This window comes from Triticum aestivum, chromosome 5D, assembly GCF_018294505.1.
Source record: "Triticum aestivum cultivar Chinese Spring chromosome 5D, IWGSC CS RefSeq v2.1, whole genome shotgun sequence".
Classification (NCBI taxonomy): Eukaryota; Viridiplantae; Streptophyta; class Magnoliopsida; order Poales; family Poaceae; genus Triticum; species Triticum aestivum.
The window spans coordinates 69,813,954-69,835,050 of NC_057808.1; the positions used below are offsets into that span (position 1 = coordinate 69,813,954).

Consider the following 21,097-nt stretch of genomic DNA (forward strand, 5'->3'; position numbering starts at 1 on the left):
TCTCCTTTTGGTGCAGCCCTACCCCTCTCCCTCCTCCTCCTCTCCCGCGGTGCTTGGCGAAGCCCTGCGGGATTGCCACGCTCATCCACCACCACCATGCCGTCGTGTTGCTGCTGGATGGAGTCTTCCCAACCTCTCCCTCTCTCCTTGCTGGATCAAGGCGTGGGAGACGTCACCGGGCTGCACGTGTGTTGAACGCGGAGGCACCGTACTTTCGGTGCTTAGATCGGAATCAACCGCGATCTGAATCGCTACGAGTACGACTCCCTCATCCGCGTTCTTGCAACGCTTCCGCATCGCGATCTACAAGGGTATGTAGATTCACTCCCCTTCCCCTCGTTGCTAGATTACTCCATAGATTGATCTTGGTGATGCGTAGAAAATTTTGAATTTCTGCTACGTTCCCCAACAGTGGCATCATGAGCTAGGTCTATGCGTAGTTTCTATGCACGAGTAGAACACAAAGTAGTTGTGGGCGTCGATGTTGTCAATTCTTCTTGCCGCTACTAGTCTTATCTTGTTTCGGCGGCATTGTGGGATGAAGCGGCCCGGACCGACCTTACACGTACGCTTACGTGAGACAGGTTCCACCGACTGACATGCACTAGTTGCATAAGGTGGCTAGCGGGTGTCTGTCTCTCCCACTTTAGTCGGAACGGATTCGATGAAAAGGGTCCTTATGAAGGGTAAATGGAAATTGGCAAATCACGTTGTGGTCATACGTAGGTAAGAAACGTTCTTGCTAGAAACCTACAAACCACGTAAAAACTTGCAACAACAATTAGAGGACGTCTAACTTGTTTTTGCAGCATGTGCCTTGTGATGTGATATGGCCAGAAGATGTGATGAATGATATATGTGATGTATGAGATTGATCATATTCTTGTAATAAGAATCACGACTTGCATGTCGATGAGAATGACAACCGGCAGGAGCCATAGGAGTTGTCTTTATTATTTTGTATGACCTGCGTGTCATTGAATAACGCCATGTAAGTTACTTTACTTTATTGCTAAGCGCGTTAGCCATAGAAGTAGAAGTAACCATTGGCGTGACAACTTCAAGAAGACACAATGATGGAGATCATGATGATGGAGATCATGGTGTCATGCCGGTGACAAAGATGATCATGGTGCCCCGAAGATGGAGATCAAAGGAGCATAATGATATTGGCCATATCATGTCACTATTTGATTGCATGTGATGTTTATCATGTTTTTGCATCTTATTTGCTTAGAACGACGGTAGCAAGTAGGATGATCCCTTATAATAATTTCAAGAAAGTGTTCACCCTAACTGTGCACCGTTGCGAAGGTTCGTCGTTTCGAAGCACCACGTGATGATCGGGTGTGATAGATTCTTACGTTCGAATACAACGGGTGTTGACGAGCCTAGCATGTACAGACATGGCCTCGGCACACACGCAATACACTTAGGTTGACTTGACGAGCCTAGCATGTACAGACATGGCCTCGGAACACGGAGGACCGAAAGGTCGAGCATGAGTCGTATAGAAGATACGATCAACATGGAGATGTTCACCGATCTTGACTAGTCCGTCTCACGTGATGATCGGACACGGCCTAGTTGAACTCGGATCATGTTTCACTTAGATGACTAGAGGGATGTCTATCTGAGTGGGAGTTCATAATCAGATGAACTTCATTATCATGAACATAGTCAAAAAGGTATTTGCAAATTATGTCATATCTTGCGCTTTAAGTTCTACTGGTTTAGATATGTTCCTAGAGAAAAATTTAGTTGAAAGTTGGTAGTAGCAATTATGCGGACTGGATCCGTAAACTGAGGATTGTCCTCATTGCTGCACAGAAGGCTTATGTCCTTAATGCACCGCTCGGTGTGCTGAACCTCAGCGTCGTCTGTAGATGTTGCGGAACATCTGACATACACGTTTTGATAACTACGTGATAGTTCAGTGCGTAATGCTAACGGTTTAGAATTGTGGCACCAAAGACGTTTTTGAAACGTCGCAGAACATATGAGATGTTCCGAAGACTGAAATTGGGATTTCAGACTAGTGCCCACGTCAAGAGGTATGAGACCTCTGACAAGTTTCTTAAGCCTGAAGACTAAGGGAGAAAAGCTCAATCGTTGAGCATGTGCTCAGATTGTCTGAGTGCCACAATCGCTTGAATCGAGTGGGAGTTTATCTTCCAGATGAGATAGTGATGGTTCTCCATAGTCACTGCCACCAAGCTATTAGAGCTTCGTGATGAACTATAACATATCAAGGATAGATGATGATCCTTGAGCAACTCGCGATGTTTGACACCGCGAAAGTAGAAATCAAGAAGGAGCATCAATTGTTGATGGTTAATAAAACCACTAGTTTAAGAAGGGCAAGGGAAAAAGGGATACTTCATGAAACAACAAGTCGTTTGCTGCTCTAGTGAAGAATCCCAAGGTTGAACCCAAACCCGAGACTAAGTGCTTCTGTAATAAGAGGAACGGTCACTGAAGCAGTACTACCCTAGATACTTGGTAGATGAGAAGGCAGGCAAGGTCGACAGAAGTATATTGGATATACGTTATATGAATGTGTACTTTACTAGTACTCCTAGCAGCACCAGGGTATTAGATACTGGTTCGGTTGCTAAGTGTTAGTAACTCGAAATAAAAGCTGTGGAATAAATGGAGACTAGCTAAAGGTGAGATGACGATATGTGTTGGAAATGTTTCCAAGGTTGATGTGATCAAGCATCGCATGCTCCCTCTACCATCGAGATTTGGTGTTTGCGTTGAGCATGATTGGATTATGTTTATCGCAATACAGTTATTCATTTAAGGAGAATAATGGTTACTCTGCTTATTTGAATAATACTTTCAATGGTCTTGCACCTAAAATGAATCTCGATTGTAGTGATACACATGTTCGTGCCAAAAGATGTAAAATAGTAATGATAGTTCCAGATACTTGTGGCACTGCAATTTGAGTCATATTGGTATAGAACGCATGAAGAAGCTCCATGTAGATGGATCTTTGGACTCAATCGTTTTTTGAGACATGCGAACCATGTCTATTGGTATATATGCATGAAGAAACTCCATGCAGATGGATCGCTTGGACTCACTTGATTTCGAATCACTTGAGACATGCAAATCATACCACATGGGCGAGATGACTGAAAGTCCTCGTTTTCAGTAAGATGGAACAAGAGAGCAACTTATTGGAAGTAATACATTTTGATGTATGCAGTCCAATGAGTTCTGAGGCATGCAGTGGATATCATTATGTTCTTACTTCACAGATGATTTGAGTAGATGCTGAGAATATTTACTTGATGAAACACAAGTCTGAATTATTGAAAGGTTCAAGTAATTTCAGAGTGAAGTCGAAGATTGTCGTGACAAGAGGATAAAATGTCTATGATATGATCATAGAGATATCTGAGTTACGAGTTTGGCACACAATTAAGACATTGTGGAAAGTGTTTCACAATTAATACCGCCTGGAACACCATAGTGTGATGGTGTGTCCGAACATCATGACTGCACCCTATTGGATATGGTGCATACCATGATGTTTCTTATCAAATTACCACTATCGTTTATGGGTTAGGCATTAGAGACACCCGCATTCACTTTAAAAGGGGCACCACGCAATTCCGTTGAGACGACACCGTTTAGAGACACCTAAGTTGTCGTTTCTTAAAAGTTTGGGGCTGCGATGCTTATGAGAAAAAGTTTCAGGCTGATAAGCTCGAACCCAAAGCGGATAAATGCATCTTCATAGAAAACCCAAAACAGTTGGGTATACCTCCTATTTCAGATCTGGAAGCAAAAGTAATTGCTTCTAGAAACGAGTCCTTTCTCGAGGAAAAGTTTCTCTCGAAAGAATTGAGTGGGAGGATGGTGGAGACTTGATAAGGTTATTGAACCGTCACTTCAACTAGTGTGTAGCAGGGCACAGGAAGTTGTTCCTGTGGCACCTACACCAGTTGAAGTGGAAGCTTATGATAGTGATCATGAAACTTCGGATCAAGTCACCACCAAACCTCGTAGGACGACGAGGATGCGTGCTACTTCAGAGTGGTACGTGATCCTGTCTGAGATATCATGTTGTTGGACAATACTGAACCTACGAGCTATGGAGAAGCGATGGTGGGCCCATATTCCGACAAATGGTTAGAAGCCATAAAATCCGAGAGGATCCATGTATGAAAACAAAGTATAGACTTTGAGAGCACTACTTGATGGTCGTAAGGCTGTTGAGGTAAATGGATCTTTAAGAAGAATACGGACATGGACGGTAATGTTGCCGTCTATGAAGCTCGACTTGTGGCAAAGAGTATTTCCACAAGTTCAAGGAGTTGACTACGATGAGATTTTCTCATCCGTAGCGGTGCTTAAGTCCGTCGGAATCATGTTAGCATTATCTGCATTTGTGAAATCTAGCAGATGGATGTCAAAACAAGTTTCCTTACCAGTTTTCGTAAGGAAAGGTTGTATGTGATACAATCAGAAAGTTTTTGTCGATCCTAAGGATGCTAAAAGGTATGCTAGCTCCAGCGATCCTTCCATGGATTAGAGCAAGCATCTCGGAGTCAGAATATACACTTTGATGGAGTGATCAAAGTTTTTGGGTTTATACAAAGTTTGTTAGAAACTTGTATTTACAATAAAGTGAGTGGGAGCGCTACAACATTTCTGATAAGTATATGTGAATGACATATAGTTGATCCGAAATGATATAAAATTTCTGGAAAGCATAAAGGGTTGTTTGAAAGGAGTTTTTCAAAGGAAAACCTGGATAAAGCTGCTTACATATTGGGCATCAAGATCTATAGAGATAGATCAAGACGCCTGATGATACTTTCAAAGAACGCACACCTTGACATGATTTTGAAAGAGTTCAAAATGGATCAGCAAAGAAGGAGTTCTTGGCTGTGTTACAAGGTGTGAGTATTGAGTAAGACTCAAGACCTGACCACAGCAGAAGAGAGAGAAAGGACGAAGGTCGTCCCCTATGCTTTAGACGTAGGCTCTACAGTATGCTATGCTGTGTACCGCACATGAAGTGTGCCTTGCCATGAGTTGGTCAAGGGGTACAATAGTGATCCGGGAAAGGATCACATGACAGCGGTCGAACTTATCCTTAGTACCTAGTGGATTAAGGAATTTTCTCGATTATGGAGGTGGAAAGGAGTTCGTCGTAAAGGGTTACGTCGATGCGAACTTTGACACTAATCCGGATGACTCTGAGTAGTAAACCGGATTCGTATAGTAGAGCAATTATTTGAAATGGCTCCAAATAGCGCGTGGTAGCATCCACAAAGATGACATAGATATTCGTAAAGCACACACGGATCTGAAAGGTTCAGACCCGTTGACTAATAACCTCTCTCACAAGCATAACATGATCAAACCAGAACTCATTGAGTGTTAATCACATAGAGATGTGAACTAGATTGTTGACTCTAGTAAACTCTTGGGTGTTGGTCACATGGTGATGTGACCTGTCAGTGTTAATCACATGGTGATGTGAACTAGATTATTGACTCTAGTGCAAGTGGGAGACTGTTGGAAATATGCCCTAGAGGCAATAATAAATAGGTTATTATTATATTTCCTTGTTCATGATAATCGTTTATTATCCATGCTAGAATTGTATTGATAGGAAACTCAGATACATGTGTGGATACATAGACAACACCATGTCCCTAGTAAGCCTCTAGGAGACTAGCTCGTTGATCAATAGATGGTTACGGTTTCCTGACCATGGACATTGGATGTCGTTGATAACGGGATCACATCATTAGGAGAATGATGTGATGGACAAGACCCAATCCTAAGCCTAGCACAAGATCGTGTAGTTCGTTTGCTCAGAGCTTTTCTAATGTCAAGTATCACTTCCTTAGACCATGAGATTGTGCAACTCCCGGATACCGTAGGAATGCTTTGGGTGTGCCAAACGTCACAACGTAACTGGGTGGCTATAAAGGTGCACTACGGGTATCTCCGAAAGTGTCTGTTGGGTTGGCACGAATCGAGACTGGGATTTGTCACTCCGTGTAAACGGAGAGGTATCTCTGGGCCCACTCGGTAGGACATCATCATTATGTGCACAATGTGACCAAGGAGTTGATCACGGGATGATGTGAGTTACGGAACGAGTAAAGAGACTTGCCGGTAACGAGATTGAACAAGGTATAGGGATACCGACGATCGAATCTCGGGCAAGTAACATACCGATGGACAAAGGGAATTGAATACGGGATTGATTGAATCCCCGACATCGTGGTTCATCCAATGAGATCATCGTGGAACATGTGGGAGCCAACATGGGTATCCAGATCCCGCTGTTGGTTATTGACCGGAGAACGTCTCGGTCATGTCTGCATGGTTCCCGAACCCGTAGGGTCTACACGCTTAAGGTTCGATGACGCTAGGGTTATAGGGAAAGTATGTACGTGGTTACCGAATGTTGTTCGGAGTCCCGGATGAGATCCCGGACGTCACGAGGAGTTCCGGAATGGTCCGGAGGTAAAGATTTATATATGGGAAGTCCTGTTTTGGTCACCGGAAAAGTTTCGGGTGAAATCGGTAATGTACCGGGACCACCGGGAGGGTCCCGGGGGTCCACCAAGTGGGGCCACCAGCCCCAGAAGGCTGCGTGGGCCAAGTGTGGGAGGGGACCAGCCCCAGGTGGGCTGGTGCGCCCCCCCACCAAGGCCCAAGGCACATGGGAGAGTGGGAGGGGGCAAACCCTAGGTCCAGATGGGCCCTAAGGCCCATCTAGTGGGGCGCCCCCCTCTCCTCCCCTTGGCCGCCCCCCCTTGATGGGATCTAGGGCTGGCCGCCTCCTCTTGGGGTGGGAAACCCTAAAGGGGGCGCAGCCCCCTTCCACCCTATATATAGTTGAGGTTTGGGCTGCCCAAGACACAAGAGAACGTCTCCTTTTGGTGCAGCCCTACCCCTCTCCCTCCTCCTCCTCTCCCGCGGTGCTTGGCGAAGCCCTGCGGGATTGCCACGCTCATCCACCACCACCATGCCGTCGTGTTGCTGCTGGATGGAGTCTTCCCAACCTCTCCCTCTCTCCTTGCTGGATCAAGGCGTGGGAGACGTCACCGGGCTGCACGTGTGTTGAACGCGGAGGCACCGTACTTTCGGTGCTTAGATCGGAATCAACCGCGATCTGAATCGCTACGAGTACGACTCCCTCATCCGCGTTCTTGCAACGCTTCCGCATCGCGATCTACAAGGGTATGTAGATTCACTCCCCTTCCCCTCGTTGCTAGATTACTCCATAGATTGATCTTGGTGATGCGTAGAAAATTTTGAATTTCTGCTACGTTACCCAACAGCCCCCAGGCACACCCGATGGCGCGTGGTTGCGGCGAGGCCCGCCATGAGACCCCGAAGTGGCCTGAGAAGGAAGCTGATAGCAGAAGGGCGGCGCTCCCGATGCCGCCACGTCCAGCAGCTAGGCAACGCGTTACAGCAGTGCATCCTGGCCGCTCTCCATCAGCCGGCACCGCAGCAGCTCTCGCGCCACCATGAGCGCTGCCCGCATGTTTGCCTGCTCCAATCGTGAGTGCGGCGTTGTTGCTGTGGCGTGGCTTGCTGCCCTTGCAGCGGCTTGTACCTGCCGTGGAGTGAGGGTGGACGACGCCTGGCCGCGCCGCCTGTGCCCCACAGCGTTAGACGGCGCTCGCGCCGCCTGGAGCGCGGGGTCGAGGTCTTCATGGGCAGGTGACACCGCTCGGGCTGGCCAAGCTGCCCAGCGGTCGGAGTCCGGCCTTGGGTTGCCGGACATCGGGGCGTGGAGCGTCGGTGGACTGATCGGCGGGGAAGAGGCTTCGGCGCACCCCTACCTGGCGCGCCAAATGTCGGATCTGGGGTTCCGGCAAAACCCTTAAGGTTCGAACTCTGGGGTGCACGCAAAGTTCTTTCCCCCTACCGATCTACGCCCTAGCTTGCCAAGATCTCGCGGACGAACTCGACGAACTCGCAACACAGAAAGACACGAGATTTATACTGGTTCGGGCCACCGTTGTGGTGTAATACCCTACTCCAGTGTGGTGGTGGTGGATTGCCTCTTGGGCTACTGATGAACAGTACAAGGGGAAGAACAGCCTCCTGAGGTTGAGGTGTTCTTGTGCTTGGCGAACTTGTGTGGGTCTGAGGATGGGGTGGATCCAGTCCTCCATCCGTTGCCCCTACGGTGGTGGCTAGTTCTACTTATATAGGTCCTTGTCCTCTTCCCAAATACTGAGCGGGAAGGGAGCCAACAACGGCGGCCAATTTGAAAGGGGACAGCTAGTACAAGCTATCCTGACAAAAGCGGTCTTTGCCTGCCAAAGGCCCGTGCGGTGACGCCGTCTTGGGCTCCATGGTGACCTCCGTCCTGGCGTCCTGCTGGTCTTCGGTCTCATTGCACTGATATGGAAACCTTTGCCTGATGCCTCGGTACTCCGCGCCTGCGCTTGCCCCCTTGGCACCAAAGAGGAAACAAGGACGCTGCGCGCGCTGGCGCCCGCCTCGCGCCCGCCTCATGTCGATCGTCATGGCTCACGTCATGAGAGCCTCAGAGGGTTTGCCCCGCCTTGATATCTCCGCTCCTTGCGAGCTTGCCTGGAGAGGCTGCTCCCAAGGAGGTCTTGCGTCGCCCGCCTCGCGAGGCTTGCCCCCTCGCGAGGGTCTTGAAAGCCTTGTCGGTGAAGATGGGCTATACAGGCTTGCTAGCATAGCCACGCCGTGGCTGCAGGCAGGCAAGTCTGGGGACCCCCGTTCCCAGAATGCCGACAGAGAGCTCGGGGGGACGTAGCTGTCGTCACTCGTCTCCAGAGTCTCGTAGAGCTCAGGAGAGCCGCTGCACTCCCACGAGTCGCTGCTGCTGGAGTAGCCACGAGCGGAGCGCGCGTCATCCTGGCGCTCCCCTCCAGGGCAATATTCCAGGCGGCGGCCCTCCGTGTCGAAGACCTTGAAGAAAAGCGTGGAGGCGCCGTCATACTCGAAATGGATCGCGAGGGCGCCCTTTGCGCGGCAAACCCGTGCGACGTCACCCCAGCCGCGGGTCATGAAGATCTTGTCGGAGGGGACCGCTTCGACCTCTGCTTCGGTCGCCGGAGCATCACAGTCGGCATGCTGCAGCCAGAGCTCGAGGGGCCCCCTCGGCGGCATCACGTCAGAGAAGAACCGCGGGAAGCGGATCCAAGTGCTTGGAGGCATCGGCGCCCATAGTACAAGCTCACGCGAGGAATCCATGGCGTGGATTCCAGGGGCAGCAACGCTTGTCGCCATCGCACGGCGACCACGGACACGATGCGGGTGGCGCCGCTCGTCGCTCCGCCCTCCTGAGCCCTCGGCTTGGGCGTACAAGGGTAGCGGATGCCCTGGAGGAGGCCACCCGCACCAAGGCCTCGTCACCGCCTGCATCGCCGCTTCGTCACGACGATGAACCGACCTCTTCTTCGGCGGGAGCGGCCCCGGATCATCGCGCGGGGCCTTGCCTTTCTCGTCAGCGGAGAACCTTCGGATCGGCGCCATCGGAGCTGCTTCTAGCAATGGAACAGAGGAGGAAAGAAGCAGGCGAACCACGAAGAGATGGGCCGCGATGAGGGCTCTGCCCCCTCCCCATTTATAGCGGAAGAAGGCCAACCGGCGCCTCCCACGATCACAGGTAATGATGGTTTTCCTTGCATGTCGCAGGGACTTGTCAAGTCGAGCAGTTGCTGAGGCAGCATGGGGAAGCGGAGACGCCCACGTCCAATCAACCGCCACGCGTCGACCAAGGCCGCAGGCTTTTGGGGCCCACGGTGCTCCGCGCTTGACCTTTGGCTTCGCCTCGAAGCCAAGCCCGAGCACGCCTTGGGCCCGGGGGCTACTGTCGGCGTTCTGGGAACGGGGGTCCCCAGACTTGCCTGCCTGCGGCCCACGGCGTGGCTGTGTTGCAGGCCTGTGCGGCCCATCTTCATCAGCGAGACATTCAAGACCCTCGCGAGGGGCCAAGCCTCACGAGGCGGACGATGCAAGACCTCCTCAGGAGCGGCCTCACTAGGCTGCGTCACGAGGAGCGGAGATATCAAGGCATGGCGAACCTCGCGAGGCTCTCGTGACGTGAGCCATGACGATCAAGATCAGGCGGGCGCCAGCGCGTGCAGCGTCCTTGTTTCCTCTTCGGTGCTAAGGAGGCAAGCGCAGGCGCGGAGTACCGAGGCATCAAGCAAAGTTTTCCATATCAGTGCAACGAGACCAAGACCAACAGGACAACAGGACGGAGGTCACCATGGAGCCCAAGACGGCGTTACCACCAGAGCCTTTTGCAGGCGAAGACCGCTTTTGTCAGGATAAGCTGTACTAGCTGTCCCCTTTCAAATTGGCCATTGTTGGCTCCCTTCCTGCTCAATATTTGGGAAGAGGACCAGGGCCTATATAAGTAGGACTAGCCACCACAGTAGGGGCCATCAGATCCTCATCTGATCTTGGGCCAATCTTTAACCACACACCGAGCACAAGAACACCTCAACCTCAGGAGGCTGTTCTTCCCCTTGTACTGTTCATCATCAGCCCAAGAGGCAATCCACCACCACCACACTGGAGTAGGGTATTACACCACAATGGTGGCCCGAACTAGTATAAATCTTGTGTCTTTGTGTTGTGAGTTCGTCGAGTTCGTCCGCGAGATCTTAGCGAGCTAGGGCGTGGATCGGTAGGGAGGAAATCTTCGCGCGCACCCCAGTGTTCAAACCTTGAGGGTTTTGCCGAAACCCGTGATCCGACATCCTCCTCTTGGAGATCAAGACCCCTCTTTGGGAAGAATCCTTGGGATTATCAGGCCCTCCTCTTGGAGGAGATCAAGATCAAGACCTCACCTAGTGGGAAGAACTTACCTAGTGCTATTTTCCTTGAATTGTTCATGTAATCTTGTGGATCTCATGTATGCTACTCTAGTGGATGTGATATTTGGGTTTGTTTGAGTGATTTGTGTCTTGTGTTCTTCCTCCTTTCCCCTCCAAGTGTGAAAAGATTCCCCTCTAGGGTTTCACCCTACAACAACCCCTCACAAACCGGAGCAACTCGCTAGAAGGTTCATGGTTCCGAGAGGGAACAATGCATGTTTGATGACGAACGGGAGATAACTTCCTCTTACGGCCTTCAAATTTTTTCCTACGTTTAACGTGCACTAATACAACTGTCATGTGAAAATTTGGAAAATTTCAGGGGTCATTTGACCTTTTAAAGACATTTAAGTGATTTTCTAACCATTTAATGACCGTAATTCAAATTTGAACTACATCTACATGCAACGCCTAACCATAACGGTTTGAAAAATCATATTTTTGTGTACTTGTGTGCGAGTTAATTCCACGTGCAGTAAATTAGAAGGAATTCTCAAACATATTGGTCTCAAGGCATGGGCACATGCATGGAGTGCATGCCATGACATTTTAATTTTAAAAAATTAAAAAAATGATCAGAAAAACATGAAAACTTTGCTTGATTTAATGTCATGCCACCAAGATGATGTGGTAAAAAAATTGGCCTGTTTGACGAAAGTTTGGACACACACCCCTCACAAACCGGAGCAACTCGCTAGAAGGTTCGTGGTTCCGAAAGGGAACAATGCATGTTTGATGACGGACGGGAGATAGCTTCCTCTTATGGCCTTCAATTTTTTCCTACGTTTAACGTGCACTAATACAACTGTCATGTTAAAATTTGGAAAATTTGAGGGGTCATTTGACCTTTTAAAGACATTTAAGTGATTTTCTAACCATTTAATGACTGTAATTCAAATTTCAACGACATCTACATGCAACGCCTAACCATAACGGTTTGAAAAAACATATTTTTGTGTAATAGTGTGCGAGTTAATTGCATGTGCAGTAAATTAGAAGGAATTTTCAAACATATTGGTCTCAAGGCATGGGCACATGCATGGAGTGCATGCCATGGCATTTTAATTCCCAAAACTTAAAAATGATCAGAAAAACATGAAACCTTGCTTGATTTAATGTCATGCCACCAAGATGACGTGGTAAAAAAATTGGCCTGTTTGATGAAAGTTTGGACACACACCCCTCACAAACCGGAGCAACTCACTAGAAGGTTCATGGTTCCAAGAGGGAACAATGCATGTTTAATGACTGATGGTTGATAGCGTCCTCTAACGGCCTTCAAATTTTTGTCCTACGTTTAACGTGCACTAATACAACTGTCATGTGAAAATTTGGAAAATTTAAAGGGTCATTTGACCTTTTAAAGACATTTAAGTGATTTTCTAACCATTTAATGACCGTAATTCAAATTTTAACTACATCTACATGCAACGCCTAACCAAAATGGTTTGAAAAATCATACTTTTGTGTACTTGTGTGCGAGTTAAAAAATCATCAAACGATGTAAATATCTGGTGTTCAAAAAAGAAAATGTAAAGATCTGGCAAGACAACCGCCCCCACATGATTGGCACTCTATCTCGCGGCTCAAGGTTTGGTAGGTGATTGGCGGGGATCATTAATCAGACACGGTTCTATATTGGAAACCGTCAGCTATTATGTTCACACACGGATTTTGCTGCGGGAATCGTGTGTAATTCAAGCTACAGTACTCGTAAATTCCGGCGACTGGCGTGTGTACTGTCCCCGTCGATCTAGATTCCGGCCGCCAATAAATACTTCCTTGCGCACGTCGTCCCGCCTGCATTCTCATCTACATCCTCCCCTCGCTCGCCCTCTCTCTCTCTCTCAAATCTCTGTCATGGCGCCGCCGGTCTGCCCACGCGCCAACGAGGAGTCGCCGCCCCCCGAGGACGCTCACTCGATTAGCAGTGACGAGGACCCCTACGCGCCGCCTGACGAGGTTGCACCGGACCCCCAACTTTGGATTGGTTTTGGGTCCAGTACAATCTTTGTTTGTGGAAGTCGCTGCCGCTGGCTGAGAAAACCAGGCAAGTGGCGTAGGAGGAAGCCAGGTACCAAGCGGAGGAGGAAGCCAGGTACCAGGCGGCCTGTGAAGCCCGTGATGCCGTCTGGAAAAAGGAGGCGGCGAAGCTTTGGGGGCGGGCGCGTCGTCGTGCCGAGGAGGTGTACGAAGACGGGTACTTCACGAGGAAGGTCATAGGCACTGGGCGCCTCATCGCTGCGTGGAGGTGGGCCGATAAGCTCCAGCGTGCCACCGACGAGGAGCACCGGTGGGCGCCCAACGAAATGGCAAGATCAGCCACGCGTGTCCGCCAACAAGAGGCAGATCGGTATTTCAAGCGTTGCGAGGCGGAGGAGTCGGAATACTGCCTCCACACTGGGAAGACGCCGCACACCTGGGAGCTGCTGGCGAGGGGCTGCCGGAATACTGGCCCCAGGAGGGATTATTAGTTTTAGTATTGTTCATTTTCAATTTTATGCATTGTACCTAGTTGTTAAGTATCATCACGTATATGTGATGATTATATATATATATATTCTGTGATGAACTAATGAAAATTAATATATATATATATATATATATATTATGAATTCCACTTTCTATCTGTTTTTGTATACTAATTTGAATCTAGCTGTTATCATCTACATATACAAAATGGAAAGCGTATATACACACATTGAAACAGAGCAATACTACGATTGTTGTGAATACATAGCTATCCACTCCTGGCGAGGAATGGGGGTACTAACGGGATGTGTACCCAGCTGCGACGCCGTGTCGACAGCATGCAAGCGCCGATGGATCCGCTCTTGCTATGCGGCGCACCGCGCCTCTCGCTCTGCGGCGCTCCAACAGTCTCGCCATGCGGTGAGCCGCAGCCTATCGGCGCGGACACGCTTGCTCTGCGGCGCGCCATCGATCATGTTGTGCGGTGAGCTGCAACCTGTCGGCGCTGACATGCCTATCTTGATCCGCTGTGCTCAAGCGCCATGCGCCAAAGGTCTACTCAACCCTGGCGATGACGCGCATCACGGCGTCGTCCATTGTGTTGCCAGGGAGTGCCTCGGCCTCGACGGGCCATGGCGCCTACTTGTTTTCCTCGTCGACGAGGTTGATGGCAGAGGCGGCGCTTTGGTGGGTTGGCATGCTTGGAAAAGGTGGATGTCCTACAGGCTGCGCTTGTCACCTCCGTGCGTCGCGCGCTCCCTATGCGCAATATAGCATGGTGGCGGGAAACAGGTGAGGATATGGCAGGAAACGATGGCGTGTTCATAAAACACCATCAATTAATGGAAACTTAGCATCGAGCTAGCACAAGAAGTAGATGATGATGAGATGAACACGGACCACACTAGGGAACCCGTCGATGATGAATTCATCAATCCCAAACGGTTGAATACTAGCAAGCGTTTGCCCACAACACACACGGCCTATTCTGTCACAAATAGGTCGGATGGATCAACTGTATGCCACGTATCGCACATTATCAAAAAGTAATGTGGTAGACCTTCTTTAACATGTGTTAAAAAATAATAAAAAATAAAAATAAGGACCTCGAGGTTAAATTAGCTGAGGGAATGGGGCATTTCGGTCATTTGACCGAAATGACCCATCCCATCAGCTAATTTAACATCGACACAACTTCCCATCCAGTCACCCATCCGATGGTTGCTCCAGCCTGAGCACACTTAACTTGATAGTTTTCTTACATGAGCTACTGGTGGAACAACTAGTCCTTGCTGATAGGAATGCCTCTTCACATCCTTATGGCGTATCCGGATGACCGCCCGTCCCACAATGGCCAATAGATGTTGTGTAGACAGAGCATATCACATACGTCTTATTAGAAGCAATCGTCTGCGTTATTATCGGTCTCCGCACACATTTCTGATTACAGACCTGTTTGCCGCGTATCACACACATCTTGTTATATTGAACCGTTTCTGTTCTCTTGCATAATCACAAATAGTTCATCCGAGTGAACCGTATGTTGTACATCGCACACACCTTGATCGGGCTGACCGTTTCTTTTGTGTTGCCTAATCACAAATAGTTCATCCGAGTGAACCGTATGATGTACATCGCACACACCTTCATCTGGCTGCTCGTTTCTTTTGTTCCTCCTCATCGCAAACAGTTAATTGAGCTGAACCATATGCCCTGCATCACACACGCAACTAAAATCTGAACCGTGTTTGATGCATCCTCCATCGCAAATGTTTTGTACCTTTTTTGACGGTTATTTTACACCACCGTTTGTGATTATTGCATCGCACATAGTTTCGTCGAAGGGTCTCTGATCATAGTGTCGCGTTAGCAGCATCCTGCAGTAGTGACTCCTGCTTTGTGGTGGATTGGCCTCACGAGGGACTGAGGATGAACAAGTATAGAGGATGAACAGCCTCGCAAGGGCTATGGTGGGAAGGGTGGAAAGGATCTGATCCCCCTCTATGGTGGTGGCTAACCTATATTTATAGTGGTCTCGGTCCTCTTCCCTCAAAACTTAGGTGGGAAGGGATCCCAAACTAGCCAATTTGAAAGGGGACAAGAAGTACATCTAATCCTCACGAAAGGTGGTCTCCGCCTGCAAAGCTTCTGGTCATGACGCAGCGGTTGGCTCGGTGATGACATTCGTCCTGCCGAGCTCATGGTCTTGGTCTTGTTGCACCGGAATGGAAACCTTTGGGGGATTCCTCGGGGACCCGAGCCCGTCCTTGCTCCCTTAGCACCGAAAGGGAAACTGCCTCATGTTCGCCCGCTGGCACCCGCCTGGCCATGGTCGTCATGGCTGACGTCATCGCAGCCTCGTGAGGCTGGGTACCTGCATAGAAATCTCCGCTCCTCGGGAGGCCGCCTGGGAGGCCTCCCCTCTGGAGGTCTTGGCGTCGTTCTCCTCACGAGGCCGGGGCCCTCGCGTTGGTCTTGTCTTGGAGGCCTTGCTGCTGGGCCATACCAGGCCGTCGAGGAAGCCACGCCATGGGCCGCAGGCAGGCAGATCTGGGTACCCCTGTTCCTAGAACACTGACAGACAAGCTCCTAGTTGGTGCGGGAGCCCGCGGTGGACGATAGTGGAGTAGTTGCACGTGGAGCACGAGGGTATCAGCCCCTTGGAGGCAGTGAATCAGCCCGAAGAAGCTGGTCGACAGAGGGGAGTTCGGTCAAAGAGCAATGCAGAGATCCTCTATCGCCAGCCTAACAGTTTGCTGGAGCTTGGCCAGCTGCTTCATCTGGTCGCCAAGGAGTTGAGGGAGGATGTCGTCGTCGCCTTCGCTGGTCTTCCTTCTGCCCCTTTTGCTCCCTCTGATTTGCCCTCTTCCTATCCCTCTTGCTCGCCAGTGGTGACTCCTCCCCTGCCTCCGCACGCCGCCCGCGAGTTGGAGGAAACGAGGACAACATGCGGTCGAGCTTAGGCCGGTGACATGTGCGCTGTCCGCCTCTTATGTTTCCCTTGTGTCTCTTGGCCTGAGTTTTACAGCCACTATTGCCTTAGTGAGATGAGTTGTTGAGTCCAAACTGAAATTTCGTCCCAAATGCTACTACTACTGATTACTCGCAGTAATCAGAAATTTGTACTTATGATAAACAAATCAATTACTTTACTACTTTGCCTATTTCACTAACCAGTCTTCACATAAATATATAATAGAGGATAAGGCCATGGAAGTCCGAATGGGTTCTGCTGGTGGTCACACTGGTTGGAACGGCATTTCCTGTTAGTTGTTATGAGAAGTATGTTGGGAGATTGCCACCTTCCTGAAAATCACTGGACAAAGAAGCCATGTGATGGAAAACCAGAGTGCCAAAAGAAGGTGGGTTTGGCAGTTGCTGCTCCATGAGACGAGTTTATTTGCCTGCTCAAAATTCAGACCTGGAAAGGATGAAACCAGATGGAACTCAAAAGCTACATGGCAGAGCACATTTTGGGCACTGGTTCGTTTGGTGCCGTCTTTCAGGTGATTGCTCTAGACAATGTTTGTTTCTCTGTTTGTGTTGTCCATTACCAGCCTGATGTTTAGCGAAATGGTTGCATGTGTAAGCTAAATGCTTGGAAACTGGGAAGACGGTGGCCACTAAGAAGGTACTATCGGGAGCTGCAGCTTATGCGTTCGATTAACCATTCCAATGTTGTCTCCCTCAAGCACTGCTTCTTCTCAACCACAAGTGGAGTGAGCTATTTCTGAACCTTGTCATGGAGTATGTCCCGGAGACGCTCTACCGCGGGTTTAAGAACTACAGTAATGCCAAACAGGGGATGTCACTTATCTACATCAAGATTTACACCTATCAGGTTTGTGAATTGTCAATGAATAAATGTGAAATGTGTGTCTTCCATTGTGCAACTATTCTAAGTCAATTCTACATTGTTGGTGTCTATTCAGGGGGCTCGTGTACATTCATTACTGTTCCCGGAGTCTGTCACAGGGATGTGAAGCCACAAAATGTTTTGGTATGCATCAGCGAATACTTGTTGTGTGCATCACTTATGCAGAGGCCAGGGTCATCCCCTTCTGAAAAAAGAACAAACAGTGAACATATTAGCTTGGTTATCATGTGTTCTCATGCTTGCTTTTGAACTTGCCTTCACTTGCTTCCTTATACAGGTGGGCAGGGCCTTTGGATGGGAATCATCTTCGGTATTTTGGTCCAGGTCTTGTTGTTCGTGGCCATCACACTGCACACCATCTGGCAAAATAAGGTATGTGTTCAAAGGTTGTAACTTTACTAGGCCATTTCTGGTTTCTCAGATTTAGGATCATGTGTGTAAGTATAAAGTAAACCATGTTTCGTCAACTGAATATGTGTATGTATGCATAGGCAACAAAGTTGAAGAACAGAGTCTTCACTTCTTCTCTTCTAGCGGATATCCTAGCAAAGTGAAGATATGGATAGGTGCTACTGAAGTAGCCAACATATGCTTAGTATGGAAGAGAGCGTGCCGGTGTACAAAATAGCGAAGCAAGTGTGATTCTGAGAAAATCCGCATACAAGTATATCGCAGGGTCAATGCTATATTATTCTTAAATTAAAATTACACTAGGTTGGCTTTTAATTAATATATACTTGGAGCATCGATAGATTTACATATTATTTTCAACAGCCTAATTACTCCATGTAACTACCGCATCCATTTTGGTATGTTGTATTGCAAGTGTAAATTCAGGAAAAAAAAACTATGTTGGTTAGTGCAAGCTGCAAATTTTGTTTTTCGGTATGGATAGGTATTGTGGGTTTTAACACACCATGGTTAAAACAAAATAAACAAGCCGTGAGCTTAACTCGAATGATACAGCCACTCAGCTAGGGTGACTTACTGAAATGAATATGTCAAGCAGAAGGAGCTAGAGTGAGATTGTGTTGTACCAGTTATCAAATGATATTTTGAGAAGGAAAGAGTAGTAGTCTAAACATATTAGAAAAACAAAAGTAGATTGGTTTACCCTAAAAGTTTACTCACCCTTATTCTTTATTGTGCAGCAACGATGTTGACAGCCTGGCATCTCTTTGTTCCATTCTATTGACTTCATGTGGCATTATGTATGAAGCCCTTTGAGCACAAATCTTTCTATGGAAGGACCTTCATGGGATTTGGAGTGCTCAATGGCATCTCAATTTGGCTTCTCAATCAGAGTCTATGTTTCAACTCTGTTGGTTTCTATCAGGTAAGCATTGTTCTTTGTTTCTGTCCAAACTTCTAAAAGATGAATGGTCAGTTCTTTTTAGTGTTGGAGTTGCAACTGTGGCTGAAATCCTAATTTCTGAAAATAACTCTGAACCATGTATATATTTGCAGGGCAAGTCGAGTGCATTGGTTGGATCTAGATTCCTGATATTGCATAGGACTCGTCAAAAGGTTATCACTTATTCTATAATGTGGGTCACATAAAAAATCAAAATTTTAATTTCTGAAATAAGATTGAACCATGTATATATTTTCGGATAACAATTTACCTCTAATATCTATGTACCTTATTATTCTGTCGCCGCTCTTCCGATTTGCTTAGGTACCATTTTATTTCTCCCTATTTAGTGTTTTCTCAAAGTTGTAATCCCATATCGTAATTAATTCCTTATAGTATACTTGCTTTTGCTCCTGTCACCATAACGAACCTATTTAACTCATGACATGTGTAATGGTCATTTGTACCCATTTAATCTCTTCTGGAGCTCTTCATGAATCTATGCTCTATTTGCTGAAGAGGGTTCAGTGCAGTGTCTTCAAAGGTCGGGAAAAAAATGTTATGATGCAGAGGGGACAGCATCTTGAAGGGAGCAATGTTTTGATACTTGCTTTATAGGAATTCTCTTTCTTTGCCTAGAACTTGTGATTTATGGCTGATGTCTATTCCATCTTTGCAGGTGCTTCTCAATTATAGATGGAAAACTTGCCATGGAGGCACATAGCTTGCTGATTTTGTTTCTGGATTGGCCCTTGGGAGGGAGACCGACGCAAACTTCAGCAGGTTTCAGGTGTGCGACCTCTATTCCTTGTGTTTGTTTCCCTCACTGAGCTTGGGCATTGTACATTTTGGTAAATATAGTTAGTTACTTTGTTTACTGGCAATTGTGAATATTCAAAGCACATACATGCTTGGTTTACTTCAGTTAGTACCTGCCATTCAGTAATCAGGTCTAAAGAAACTGTGCCTCCCTATTTTGTGCACATAAATACTTAGCTTACTGCGATCAAATTAAGTAAACTTATACAATAAGCTTCTTCATTGTTTCACTTGTGGAAACGAAACTACTGCCGTGTTAAATTCATTATAGTCATCTTTAAAGGAGTTGTGGTTGGTTGCCATTGTGGTGAAGTAATTTCTTGCTGAAGCACTGGTCTAAATTTATCATTGGTTCCGCTGGTGCTGCATGTAAGTGGGATTACTAATTGTTCCATTGGTTTTGCTCTGGTGAGTTCTTCCCCATATACCTTTGATGCTTTTGCCTCCATACCTTCGAGCTGGTATTTTTTTCAAGGTTTATCATGTTTTTGTGCTAGTGTGACTGGCTCAGAGTTTATAATCATTTGTCTTCTTCAATGAATGTCTGTGCTATGATATTCTGTAAGGCTAGGCACACACTAAGTTGGTTAATGCTTTTGATCTAGCTTGTTGGGAGATAATGAAACAATAATGTTTATCTGCTCACAATGCCTTATATTGATTGTTATGGATAGGTATTTTAATCGTAGGAGATGTCTCCAAAAAAGCAAAAACAACAATTCACTGTTGATTTACTTTGCTATGATTGCTCCCATTAGATTGTCCTTAAATCATGTGCAAAGCTGAAGTATTGTTCGCTGGCTGTCAGCCTGACAGATCAGATGGGATGATGATGCAGAGTGTTAAAAGGCCTAATGGGTTATCTCGTTGGTAGATGAAGCTTGTTGGATTGATTTCAGGCCATTGAAAACAGATGACACCATGCCTCCCCTAGTTAATGAACATGTTTCACTTCCAAGTAATAATGAATTTTGTACTCTCTCTGCTCTGCTGAACTTTCTTTTCTTTTGCCATTTTGGCTGGTATTCTTTCATAGAATTTTGTAATATCTACCTCACTCCACAAGGTCATGCAACATTAAGAATTGCTGGGTTGAAAAAACATAGGATGGAATTGTTAATTCATTATCTCTGTCTGAAGCAAGACATTTTTGGTACACTGTTGAATAGAGTTGATGTATCAGCATGAGTAACATTGCGACATTCTAAGGGTTGGTGCTAAAAACCCACCTAGAAACCATTGTTTTCCCAGCAACTATGTGGTTGATATGTTGATATGATTGTTTACTGGTAGGACAACCAGGAGGTAGTGCAATATCCTTATTAGTTATGCTCAGGGATGCAAAATCCTTACCTAATGATTCCACCCCTTTTTACATGACACTAGCTGCCGCATAGTAAAAATTGTCTCGCCGATGCTCTTTATGACACCAGCTGACACGCTTTTTTTTACAGTGTTGGTTTCAAGTTTTTTTTCCAGACACAGTTAGACTTTCTGAAATACAGCCTTGAACTACACATGAAACAATAGTGTTTATTTGGTCACCAGCAAGATGATGATGTGAAACGAATGACTTTGCGTCTTTTAGAGTTTCTACCATTAAATAGTTTCCCATAACAGAATATTTGCTAATATTGGTAGCTAAAAATGAGATACTTATGCTTGTTGATGCCTTCCCTTTTTGTAGTAACATCCATGTGTCCAACATATGTA

General features: G+C 47.2%; 1 long non-coding RNA gene across 1 annotated transcript; it reads left to right on the top strand.

Annotated features, from left to right (window-relative positions):
• Positions 1-17,279: 17,279 nt before the first annotated feature.
• Positions 17,280-18,758, top strand: LOC123124366 (uncharacterized). The gene is made up of 4 exons (XR_006461060.1): positions 17,280-17,334; positions 17,489-17,583; positions 18,363-18,547; positions 18,679-18,758. It is a non-coding gene; the product is annotated as an uncharacterized lncRNA (long non-coding RNA).
• The last annotated feature ends 2,339 nt before the right edge of the window (positions 18,759-21,097 follow it).